Source organism: Alexandromys fortis, unplaced genomic scaffold (genome assembly GCF_014885135.2).
Source record: "Alexandromys fortis isolate MF-2015 unplaced genomic scaffold, M_Fortis_MF-2015_v1.1 scaffold_5, whole genome shotgun sequence".
NCBI classification, from domain to species: Eukaryota; Metazoa; Chordata; class Mammalia; order Rodentia; family Cricetidae; genus Alexandromys; species Alexandromys fortis.
In genome coordinates, this window is record NW_026067924.1 from 16,808,133 (window position 1) to 16,819,259 (window position 11,127).

The window sequence follows — 11,127 nt, forward strand, 5'->3', positions numbered from 1 at the left end:
ATAATAACCATATATATATATATATGGTTATTAAATTAAAACAGCCACTACAGATGGTGGAAAGGTTCCTGACTGTGGCCACCTTGTGGAAGTATGAACTGAGAGAGAGTTTGAAGTCACTGACAGTCCTACAACGTTGTTGGTAGTGTTTTACTCTATGTTCTTTGCCTCTTTTGAGGGATCGACCTGCCACCCAGCTCCCAAATGAATCACACATCTTAAATTAACATTTCACAACAATATGGGGTTATAAACTTGTAAAATTCATTAAATGGCACATTCATTCAGGGCTTTTACTCTGTAATTTTTTTTTTTTTTTTGGACAGGGTTTCTCTCTGTGGCTCTGGCGATCTGCCTGCCTCTGTCTGCCAAGTGTTGGCATTAAAGGCGTTCACCACCACCTGGTTTGCTCCGTACTTATTCTCAGTAGAACAAGAAAATTAAATGGGAAAGAGGTCTTTGGGTGCCCAATTAGATGATCTTAGATGATGTCCTAAAATCTAGGAAGATTCTCCTCTGAGCATCAGGAAGCTTTGAATCTCTTCCTTGGGAACCATGATTAGATCTTACCACTGTCTCCCTCCCTCCCTTCTATCATACTTTCGAAAGCGGATAGGTTACTCCTTTTTCTAACTTTTCAAGTATTTTTTTCTATCTTTTTTTTTAACAGTTTTTATTTATTTATTACTTATTTGGTTGGTTTTTGAAGACAGGATTTCTCTGTGTAACACTCATCGCTGTCCTAGAACATGCTTTGTAGACTGTCCTCAAACTCTGAGATTCGCCTGGCTTTGCCTCCCAAGTGCTGCAATTAAAGGTATGCGCCACCAATACCTGATGTTAAACTGTATTTTAAAAATTAAGATATAATTACATCAGTTTCCCCTTCCCCTCTTCTTTCTAAATCCTCTTTTGTCCCAGCTCCCTTTCGAATTCATGACCTCTTTCTCTTTAATTATTATTGTTTTGCACATGCACACTCACACGAATAAACATATAAATACAGCCTATGGAATTCATTTAGTGTGTTGCTAATATGTTTTATGTTTTTAGGACTGACAACTTGGTATTAGATAACCAATTAGGGGTTCATCCGTGGGGAAGACGAAGTCTATTTCTCTCACCCGTCTTTAATTCCTTACAGTCTTTCATCGAGGAGAGCCCCCATCCATGTCAGCATGTCAACTGGTGTTGTCATTGTTCAGGTCTTGTCCAGGCAGTCAAATTGTTGAGAATCCATGGATGTAGTTTCCCTGTCAAATCTAGATTTCAGCAAACTCCCGGGTCCTCTGGCTCTCGTCATATTTCCGCTCCCTCTCCACAACGTTCCTGTATCTTTGGCGAAGGGGTTATGTGGTATAAATGCATTTCTCGGGGTTCGGCACGTCGTAGCCAGTTCTTTGCATTTTGACTGTTTGTGGCTGCCGTAACGGTTTCTGTCTGTCTTTGATGAGGGGGGCTGAGTTACACTTACCTGTGGGTGTAAGCATTTAGAACGCACTTGGGAATCACACTGGTTTAGGAAAGTGCCAGGGGTGGGTTGTGCTCTAGATCAATGACCCCACTAGCCAAAAGTTTGACAGTACTAGGCAAAAGTTTCCAGGAGTTGCGTGGGGTCTTAAGCCCGACCGTTGGTTACAGCCAAAATATAGGTCCCACCGCTGGGAAGGACTATCGATCCATCTCCTCCCTTGGCAGCTTACGTAGCACCTCCCAGCTGTGTGAAGCTAGTCGTCAAGGGGGGGCTTTCAGGTCAGAGGGTAGAATCCTGAGTCCTAAACTGTGGGATGGCTTTGGCAACAGGCACTAATCTTCAACCCCTGGAAGGCAACCAGGCTTCGCCCGTTTGGGGAGTCTTCTTGGATTTCCCTGACCGATAATTTATGGCTCTTGGCAGAATCCTTATTACTAGTCTGTTGTAACTTCATTTAAACACACACACACACACACACACACACACACACGCACACACACATACACGCGCGCACGCACGCACGCTCGCACATGCACTGAATTTAATTTTAGGTAAACATAAAATGATATGATCCCAGTGTTTTTTTTTTTTTCAACAATCTTAGTATTATTTTTTCCTTCTTTCCCATCTCCTTCTGAACTGAGCACCGACGCCCTTCCCAACTAAACCCCCCCCCCCACCGTCTTTCACTTTTCCCCCTTCCTGTTACCTGTTTCCCGCTGGTCCCCCTTTTCGAGCTTCTTTCCATAATTATTCTTTAAGTGAGCAGAAGATATGTTTTCAGCAAACACGATTTTTGTAATGGAACGTGCGTAAAAGGAACTACAGACAACAGGAAAATTCTGCTTCAAAGAGAGGAGACAGACAGGGGGACAGGGAGAGAGAACTGGTTAGACTGGAGAGACACAGACGGGGAAACAAAAGTTTGATCCAGAAATGTTGGGGGCTAGACTGGAGACTGCCCAGAGGTGATGGGATGCGGACATTTTTCCCCTCGCCTAGTCAGAATCAAGCCAGGCAAAACTGGTTAAGAACTGTAGGGACTTTTGGCGGGGCTGAAGACCAGGAACTGGCACTTGGTCATCTTACCCACCGCATGTCTGTGGTCAGATGCTCCAGACACTGAGATGCAAAGCTTTGTTTGCCATCCCAGAATGTACCTTGCTAAAAGGGAAACTGAAGTATCTTGAGCTCCCCGTGATGTGACCTAGGAGAAAAACATCTCCAAAAGAAAAACTTAAATCGGTAAACCGCACAGATTCAGTGTGCTGTAAGGAAGGCTCAGTAACAGCAAGGTGATAACATCTGTTCAGGCAAGTTGCCTAAACTAGGTCACACCTGGAACCTTGTCTGTTATTGAAAACTTTAAACAATTTTGTGGTTTAGGGCAAGCTAACTGCTTTTCGTTGGCCCCTGTAATCCGCTTGCTTGCTTCTTACTTGTGCAACAACATTTGTATAAAAGACTGATGATGTTTTCTGCAGACGGGGCGTGCATTTCTTTCCCGAGTAGAAGTGCCACCTGGCCATCAGCTAGCTCCTGAGACTTTACCTTCTGGCCTTTGTTCTCTCATTGAGTTTGGGCTTGGTATCCAGACCTTCACACCTGCAATTCTGTTGTCTGGTGCCCTTTACTCGTTTTCTTGACTTGGTTACTGCCTTGTTACCTGCTAAACTCGCTGGCTTAGATCTTCAGACTTTGCAATCTTCCTGACTCCAGCTTTGACTGGACTCTTTCCTTTCTCGATCACTCTCTGTCTTTCTTTCTTTCTCTCTCTCTCTCTCTCTCTCTCTCTCTCTCTCTCTCTCTCTCTCTCTCTCTCTTTCTTTCTTTCTTTCTTTCTTTCTTTCTTTCTTTCTTTCTTTCTTTCCGGTAATGTTCTTTCCGGGGACCCTCTGAAACCATGATATGACTGGTCAGGGTTTATAATGCAGGCCGAAATAGCTCAGTTGGGAGAGCGTTAGACTGAAGATCTAAAGGTCCCTGGTTCAATCCCGGGTTTCGGCAAATACTTGTTTTTCACAAACGAGTTGTGTTTGACATTGTTACTTTGGTAAGGCTGAAACGACCGACCCCATTATATGATAACGGTTTTGTAATTTTACTGCTATAATGGATAAAGGCTTTGAAAATCTTCTTGCGTCCACGAAGCTAAATTCTTCCCCAGTTTCCAGTAATTCACCGAAGGAAAATAAGAAGGAAAAAAAATCCAGTGCCCTATTCGTGTGAAAGTAGGTACTATTAAATGCATATATAAGATTCAGGGAAGGGAGTGTAGTGGCCCCATATACTAGGTTCTGAGTTCCGTCTCTAGCACCACCATGGTTCCCTGGGTCTCCTCGTACCGAGATGGAAAGCCACACCCGGTTTTATTTATTTATTTATTTAATTTATTTATTTATTAAAGATTTCTGTCTCTTCCCCACCGCCGCCTCCCATTTCCCTTCCCCTCCTCCCCATAAAGTCCCCCTCCCTCGTCAGCCCAAAGAGCAATCAGGGTTCCCTGCCCAAGTCAAGGACCACCCACCTCCGATGCTCACACCAGGTTTTCTATGTTCTGTGGGTCCACCCTAGTTCCAAACCTAGACGCTAAAGGGTGTGATTCTTTAGAGAATCCATTCCTCAACCCCACGGGGCACTGAGTATTTGCTTTGAGCCAACTTAGTAACAAATGATTGAGAAGTTTTCAATTTGCGGTCCAGTGACTGGTAGCTTCGAAAGTGAAACATCGGGTCCTGAGCACCTTTTCAGGAACAGAGCATCAACTGTTAAAACTTTTGGTTCGAATTTGATGCTGAGGTATCCCAGATTCTCTTGCTTAAATATACGCATATAACTTTAAAAGTTTCTTTGAAAAAGATTAAAAAAAAAAAAAAAAAAGTCGCACAGACACAAAACCTTCTCATGTAATTTTCCTCCCAGACGCCTATATGGCCGGTTAGCTCAGTTGGTTAGAGCGTGGTGCTAATAACGCCAAGGTCGCGGGTTCGATCCCCGTACGGGCCAGTGTGAGGAACTTTTGAATCTTCTCGCATCTGAGTTTCAGGATTCCCGCAGCTCATAATCCAAAATTTGTCGAAGGAGATCAACAGGTAGCTTGAAGCCTACCTGATTGAGCTACGTACGAAATCCTGGTGTTAATCTTAGAGGGAATTAGGAGAAGGTACAAAATTCTTTCTCGCATGTATTTTAAACTTTACTTTTAATTTTTAAGACAGGGTCTCACTTAGCTAGGACTGGTCTTGAACTGGCTGGGTATCCAAAGCAAAGTCTGTCTTTGATCCTCCTGATTCAGCCTCTCAGCCGGATTTACCTTTTTCATTTTTGCTGGGGTAACTCACCTGCCCAGGTGAGGCTTCCAGACAGCTTTCGGAAAGGATCTTGGTAGCTCTAGACAGCGGGTTGGGTTGATGTGGTTTTCAGGGTCCTGTAGGGTCCTCTGGACAGCAGGGGCGGCTGAACCTTACACTCAGCGATGTGTTTGCTGTACAAAGACCCAGCCGAGGTGCAGAATCAAGGGTTCCTTGCAGCAGCAGCCTAGAACTCCCCTGTGCCCGGCTCTTTCTCTGGTGTTAGGTGTCGCTTGCACAGCCTCATCTGACCAGACACTCCAAGACTTAATTAATATCTGCTCTCGACTGCATTGTGAGGGGCGAATGGCCGCTTTTATATTGGTTCTTAGCGCAGGGCCCACTAAGAGATCTATATGTCTAGTCTGCACATGAGCAGTGACCGGAACACGGAGCCACAGGCCCTGTCACCAGGAGGCAGCTCTTAGATTCCTTCGCATAATCTCTGGGACATGAGTAATCTCCAAGCTCTGTGTGAGAGGGAAGATAGGAAGTCCATTCACAAACTAAAATGCTCTTGGTATAACTTCAGAAAATCCCTCCCATTTGACCATAACCTCAGCCTCCAGCGTCTTTCTCCATTCCGCCTGAAGCAGAAAAAAGTCTCGATTTAGGTGCGCATTCTGAGGCTTGCTTTTCACGCTTCTTCGCCTTGCCTCCCCCTCTCCCTCCCTGGGTAGCTCTTGTGTTTAGCCTGTGCCCATCTCTACGTAAACATAGCGGAGCTGAGGGTCAAGGATGCGGAACTGCTCGGTCGACCAGGTCGGTGGCCAAACCGAGTTTAGCCGGCTCCACTGAGGCCAAACCGCCAGTGTCCCGCGACCTCACAGCCGGGCTTGTATCAGGAATCCCCAGGGAGATGTCCCCTTAGTTTTCGCAGGGGCCATTTCTAGAGTTGTGCGGGGAAGGAGTGACCGACTCCATAAGTGAGCGCTCTTTCTGGTAGGAAAAAGTATTGGTGAAGCCAGATAGGAAAGAGATTTCTATTTAGCTTACTTGGTTGTTGAGATCACGCCTTGAAACGAGCGATCGCTCTGCCTCTTCCTCCCGAACGCTGGCATTTCTGACCCGCTACCCGGCCGCTCCTTTAGGGTGTTTATTTAACGTAATTTGTATTGTTTTTAAGTTAGTATGCAATGAAGTAAGTTTTCTTGTGACATTTTCATACAGATATCATTATACTTTGATATAATTCTCCCACTTGCTCTCACGGGTTCCCTCCCTTGCCGATTCTCTTCCTCCCTCCAAATTCTTTTCAGATTCTACACCTTTTGTTACTATCTTATTCCCCGAACCCGCCCCGCCCCGTCTTTGTCCTTTTCTGCTTTCACGCCTTTCTTTGGTTGTAAAGCATTTCTTCTGACTCCTTGAATTAGGAAGAGCTAGAAATCAGAAAGAAAAGTTCTCAGAATAAGTTTGCTTAACTGCTTCGGAAGTAGCTTCCAGACACAGAAAACAACTTGACAGATAATGGATGTTTAGGCGCTTGAATACTACGAATTGTTTCTACATGAATTTGAACGAAAGCACGCAGAAAAGAAACAAACAAGCTAACAGAAGCAGCTAGAAGCCCAGCCAGGAATCTCCCGATTCGGAGTCAGAAATCCTATTCATCGCGCAACTGACCTGCACCCCAAGTTCCTTTACGTGTCAGTCCAGGACTTTGCTGTACTTAGCAACTAGAAAAAATGACTGATTATATATCTAGACACTAACACAATCAGAGCCATATCAGGGTTACAGGGTGGGAGCCCAACATGCAATTAGGAGATCATCATTTATTTGCCTACATATTTCCACACAAAATTCTCTATTGGAAGCAAGGACCAATTATAATTTTTAAAATTAATTTGTTAACTTATGAAATAATGACTTTTTAAAAACACATATCATTGTACCTTGCCCATGGTTATTCTTTCTCCTTCAATGATGTCCTTCCTCACAGAGAGGCTTCCTGCTTTGGTGCACTAACATGCACACATATGTGGACATTTACATATAGATTCTGCATATGAAATAAGATATGCCATATTTTGTGTTTCCTTCTTTTTAGACCTCTTCCACCCTGGGGGCAGTCCCTTCCTCTTTTCATAAAGACCCATTTTTATCTCTGAGATATTAGTTATGCTATAAGGAGATTAATTTCTTCAGATTTGGTCTTATACTCTTTTCTGTGCCCAGTTTTGAGTTGTTTCCTTAGTTTGGCTAATCTTTCCCTTGTGTCCAAACATGCCAACAGTCTAATTAATCACCATGGATAAATGCATTATAAAGTGGCATTATAATGCAAAGAAATAACTAAGAACACTTAAATATAAAATAGAATTCAACTTCTGGGTGCTCCCTGGATGATTTCAGGATGTAAAGGGTTTGTCAGGGTAGGGTGCTCATCCCACCACCAGACCATTGAATATTTTGCAGAAATCAAACAGGAAAATGTATCTGTAAGCAGAATTTGAACCTGAACTTGAACCTGCATGGGGAGCCCCTTTGGACTCAAAGTCTTATGCCTTAACCATCCAATCATCACCAACCTAACGTAGGAAGACTTATTCATTTGAAAATGAACACACCATTTGCTCTGCAGTGTGAGCTAGAGATGAGACTCAGTTCCACTTGACAGCCACTCCTTAGAGTACACTCTCTCCTACAGCAAGCACCTGACTCCGCACACCTTCTAGCTCTAGCATAGCAGAACTCCTCTGTATAGTGATATCTTAATAAATAAAGCTTGCCTGAAGATCAGAGGGTATCACACACCTTTAATCCCAGGATTTGGGAGACAGAGGCAGAGGGATCTCTGTGAGTTCAAGGCCACCCTGGAATACACAAGGTCAACGCAGAAACAGATCCAGGTGGTGGTGGTTTATACCTTTAATCCCAGTACTAGGGAGTCCATGCCTTTAATCCCAGCAATAAAGGGGAATATAAAACAGGAGGATACAGGGCTCAGTCTGCAGTCACCCAGACTTGGTAGAGATAAGACTTCTCTAGTTGTGTGGCTGTTTTGCTTTTCTGATCTTCAGCTTGAACCCTAATATCTGTCTCTGGGTTTTTATCATTTGTGCTACATTTGGCACCCAACATTTGGGGTACAAAACTCACAAAAAAGCCACAGACACAGGCTATGTGGAGCTCCAGCCCGTGTGGCTAGGTTTTCTTTTCTTTTTTCCCCAAGCCTCTGAGAAACTTGGGACTTTTTCTGTTGTAGCATTCAGGCAGCCCCTTAATACATGTGCTTTTTCCAAACAAGCCCCCGTGTATTTTTCAAACAGTCCCCTCTCTCTATCTCTCTCTCCCTCCCCTCCACCCCCTTCTTTCCTGTCAGTTGTGGGCTCTCGCTGAACCCCCTTCTTGGGCTGCTGCCAAACTAGATAGCTGCCTTGAAATCCAGTCAGGCTTTTACTGTTCTACACAGCAGCAATCTGCCTCACATCTTCATCAATATCGTCAGTAGATTTGGCAAGACAATTGGGAATTCTTAAAGGGAGGAATTAGTTAAAAGAGAGTTTTTTTTTCCCACATTAAAACAATGGGAAAAAAACCATTATAATGGAGGGTTTTGAGTCTTTGTATGATGATATGCAAGACAGTTTGAAAATGGAATGACTAAATTAGAGGATATCTAATTTAGATGGGATTTATGTAATATCAATTGTAAACAGTATTAGCTTTATCATTTTTGTCTTATCACTAAAAAAGTTGGTTAATCTGAGTGCTAAAATACAGACCTTAGAAGAATATAATAAAACAGATCACAGAGATATTCAAGTCCAGACAGGAGAATTTAATGGAGAGCCAATTTCAACAGTTACAATGGTGTACCTCCCTGGTTCAGAGAAGAAGCTAAGATTATTAAACAATGGAGTAAAATTAGAGGTAGGGTAATCTCCCAAGATCAAATCCTTGCAGAAGGAGAATATGCTACTACAGAAAGGCAAGCTGTATATGTCCACACCCTGGATTTATGCTGCACAGCAGCTTTGAATGCTTGGGACAGAATTGGAGAAATAGGAAAGAAAACTGAATCATTTACTAAAGTTATTCAGAGTCCAAGAAAAGCCTTTATGTATTTCTTACCGACTTCAGCAGTAAATAGAATGATACCAAATTCAGAAGCTAGACAAATAATAATTGAATATTTGGCTTTTGAAAATGCCAGTTCTCTATGCAGAAGGATTATTAGGCTGCTAAAGACAAGATCAGCACCTTTGGAGGAATGGACCCGAGATACAATTAATATTGAATCTCATGACCATGATGATGCATGGATGGGAGAGGTGATTTCCAGAGGTTTGAGAAAATATCAAAAAGTCAAATGTTATAATTGTGCCAAACAACATCATCTGAAAAAGGATTATAGACACGATATTCCTAGAAACAATGTGTTTTTTTTTTTTTTGAATAATTCATTCAGGATGCCATGCCTTTCTGGATTATGTGAAAGGTATGGCGAAGGTAGGCATTGGACTAATGAATGCAGGTCAGTGAGAGCTATTCATGGTAATCCTTTGCCATCAGAAAACTCCATGAGGGGCCTCTTGCAGGTCCCTATGCCGAATCTGGTTCAGTTATTTTGTGCCATCATAGAAGAAACTCCTTCCCAAAGCAATTAAAGAACCTAGTGCCTTTTGTAAGGAATCTACTGCTCTGTGTAGTAGAATAACTGAAGAAGAGAGAACAAAAATTGCAGGAGAAACCATAAAGCAAGTATTTTTGGCAAACTTCTATGAATGAACAAAGACCAAAATTAAAAATACAAATAATTGACATCATCATTGAAGTTCTGAATGACACAAATGTGGATGTAACAATTTCACCAGAGTCTGGCCATCCCATTTGGCCTCTTCAGGGTGTAAATGTTCAGTTTTTAGGAATCAGAACTTTATTTTAGGTAAAAGAGAGCATGAGATGGGTTGAATGAATAGGGCCAGAAGGACAGAGAGGAATATTAAAACCATATGTGGCTAACATAGCAATGAATTTGTGGAGACATGATTTGTTACAGCAATGGAATACTAAGATTAACGTTCTCTCAATCTTAGAAACAAACCATAAATTAACATATATTTCTGGGAAAAATATTACAAGATATTATAAAGGACAGCCACCGACCATTCAGATTGTACAGGAACAGGCCAAAACAACTGCTGATATTTCAAAGGCACCAACAACCCCACCTTTAAAATGGTGGACAGACAAGTCCATATGGGTTAAGCAATGGCCTTTAACAATAGAGAAACTGTAGGCTTTAGAACAGTGGGTACAGGGGCAACTAGATGTTCTACATATTGAAGAATCAATCAGCCATTGGAATTCTCCTGTATTTGTTGTTAAAAATAAATCTGGAAGATGGAGAATGGTGACAGATCTAAGAGCTGTTAACAAGGTGATTCAGCTAATGGGCTTCCTACAGTCTGGCATTCCTTTGACTTGTCTATTGTCTAAAGGATGACCTCTTATAATTATTGATTTAAAAGATTGTTTCTTCACTATACCTTTACAAGAAAAAGAAAAATTTGCCTTTACAGTGTCTACTTATAATATTTACCAGTCTGCTAAAAGATATCAAAGGAAGATTCTCTCATGGGGAATGTTAAATAGTCTTATCACATGCCAATATTTTGTAAGTCAGCCACTGGAAATGATATATACACAATTTCCTGAATCTATAGTTTGCCATTACATTGATAACACTGTGCTATTGGATTCAAATGTAGATACTTTAGAAAGATTTTAGAAATTTGAAGAAGTAAAGAAAAATTTTTCTTGTTGATTACAAATTGCTCCTGGAAAAAATACAAAGAGGAGATTCTATTAATTATTTAGGCTATAAAATAAGTTTAACAAAAAAATAGACCCCAAAAGGTACACATTAGGAGAGATCGATTGCAGACTATTAATGTCTTCCAAAGATTGCTAGGAGACATTTCTCAGCTATGACCCACTATTGGGATAAAAACTGATGAGCTAATTAATTTAAATAAAACCTTAGATGGTGAGAAGGACTTAGATAGTCCCAGGGAATTATCAGCTGAAGCTGAGAGAGAATTGAGTTTAAGAGAAATTACAAAATGCACATGTGGATCACGTGGATCCGAATCTTAACTGAATTCTGGTCATATTATCCTCCAACTATTCCCTACAGGAAATTTAATGCAGAGGGAAGATACTGACTTAGAATGGAGAATGGATCTTTTTACCACAAAAACTGAGTAATAAATTAAAAACTTATATGGAAAAAGTCTCTGAGTTAATTCTGAAAGGAAAATTGAGACTTTTTAATTAGCAGGAATAGACTCA

The 11,127-nt window shown here is 41.7% G+C and overlaps 1 long non-coding RNA gene and 2 other non-coding genes across 3 annotated transcripts; 2 read left to right on the forward strand and 1 right to left on the reverse strand.

Moving 5' to 3' along the window:
- Positions 1 to 40: 40 nt before the first annotated feature.
- Positions 41 to 6,054, reverse strand: LOC126501838 (uncharacterized). Its single transcript, XR_007591805.1, has 4 exons — positions 5,821 to 6,054; positions 4,816 to 5,294; positions 2,184 to 2,316; positions 41 to 1,474 (listed from the first exon to the last, which is right to left on the reverse strand). It is a non-coding gene; the product is annotated as an uncharacterized lncRNA (long non-coding RNA).
- On the forward strand, positions 3,409 to 3,481 carry Trnaf-gaa (transfer RNA phenylalanine (anticodon GAA)). Its single transcript has one exon. It is a non-coding gene; the product is annotated as a tRNA-Phe (tRNA).
- Trnai-aau (transfer RNA isoleucine (anticodon AAU)) lies at positions 4,407 to 4,480 on the forward strand. Its single transcript has one exon. It is a non-coding gene; the product is annotated as a tRNA-Ile (tRNA).
- Positions 6,055 to 11,127: the final 5,073 nt, after the last annotated feature.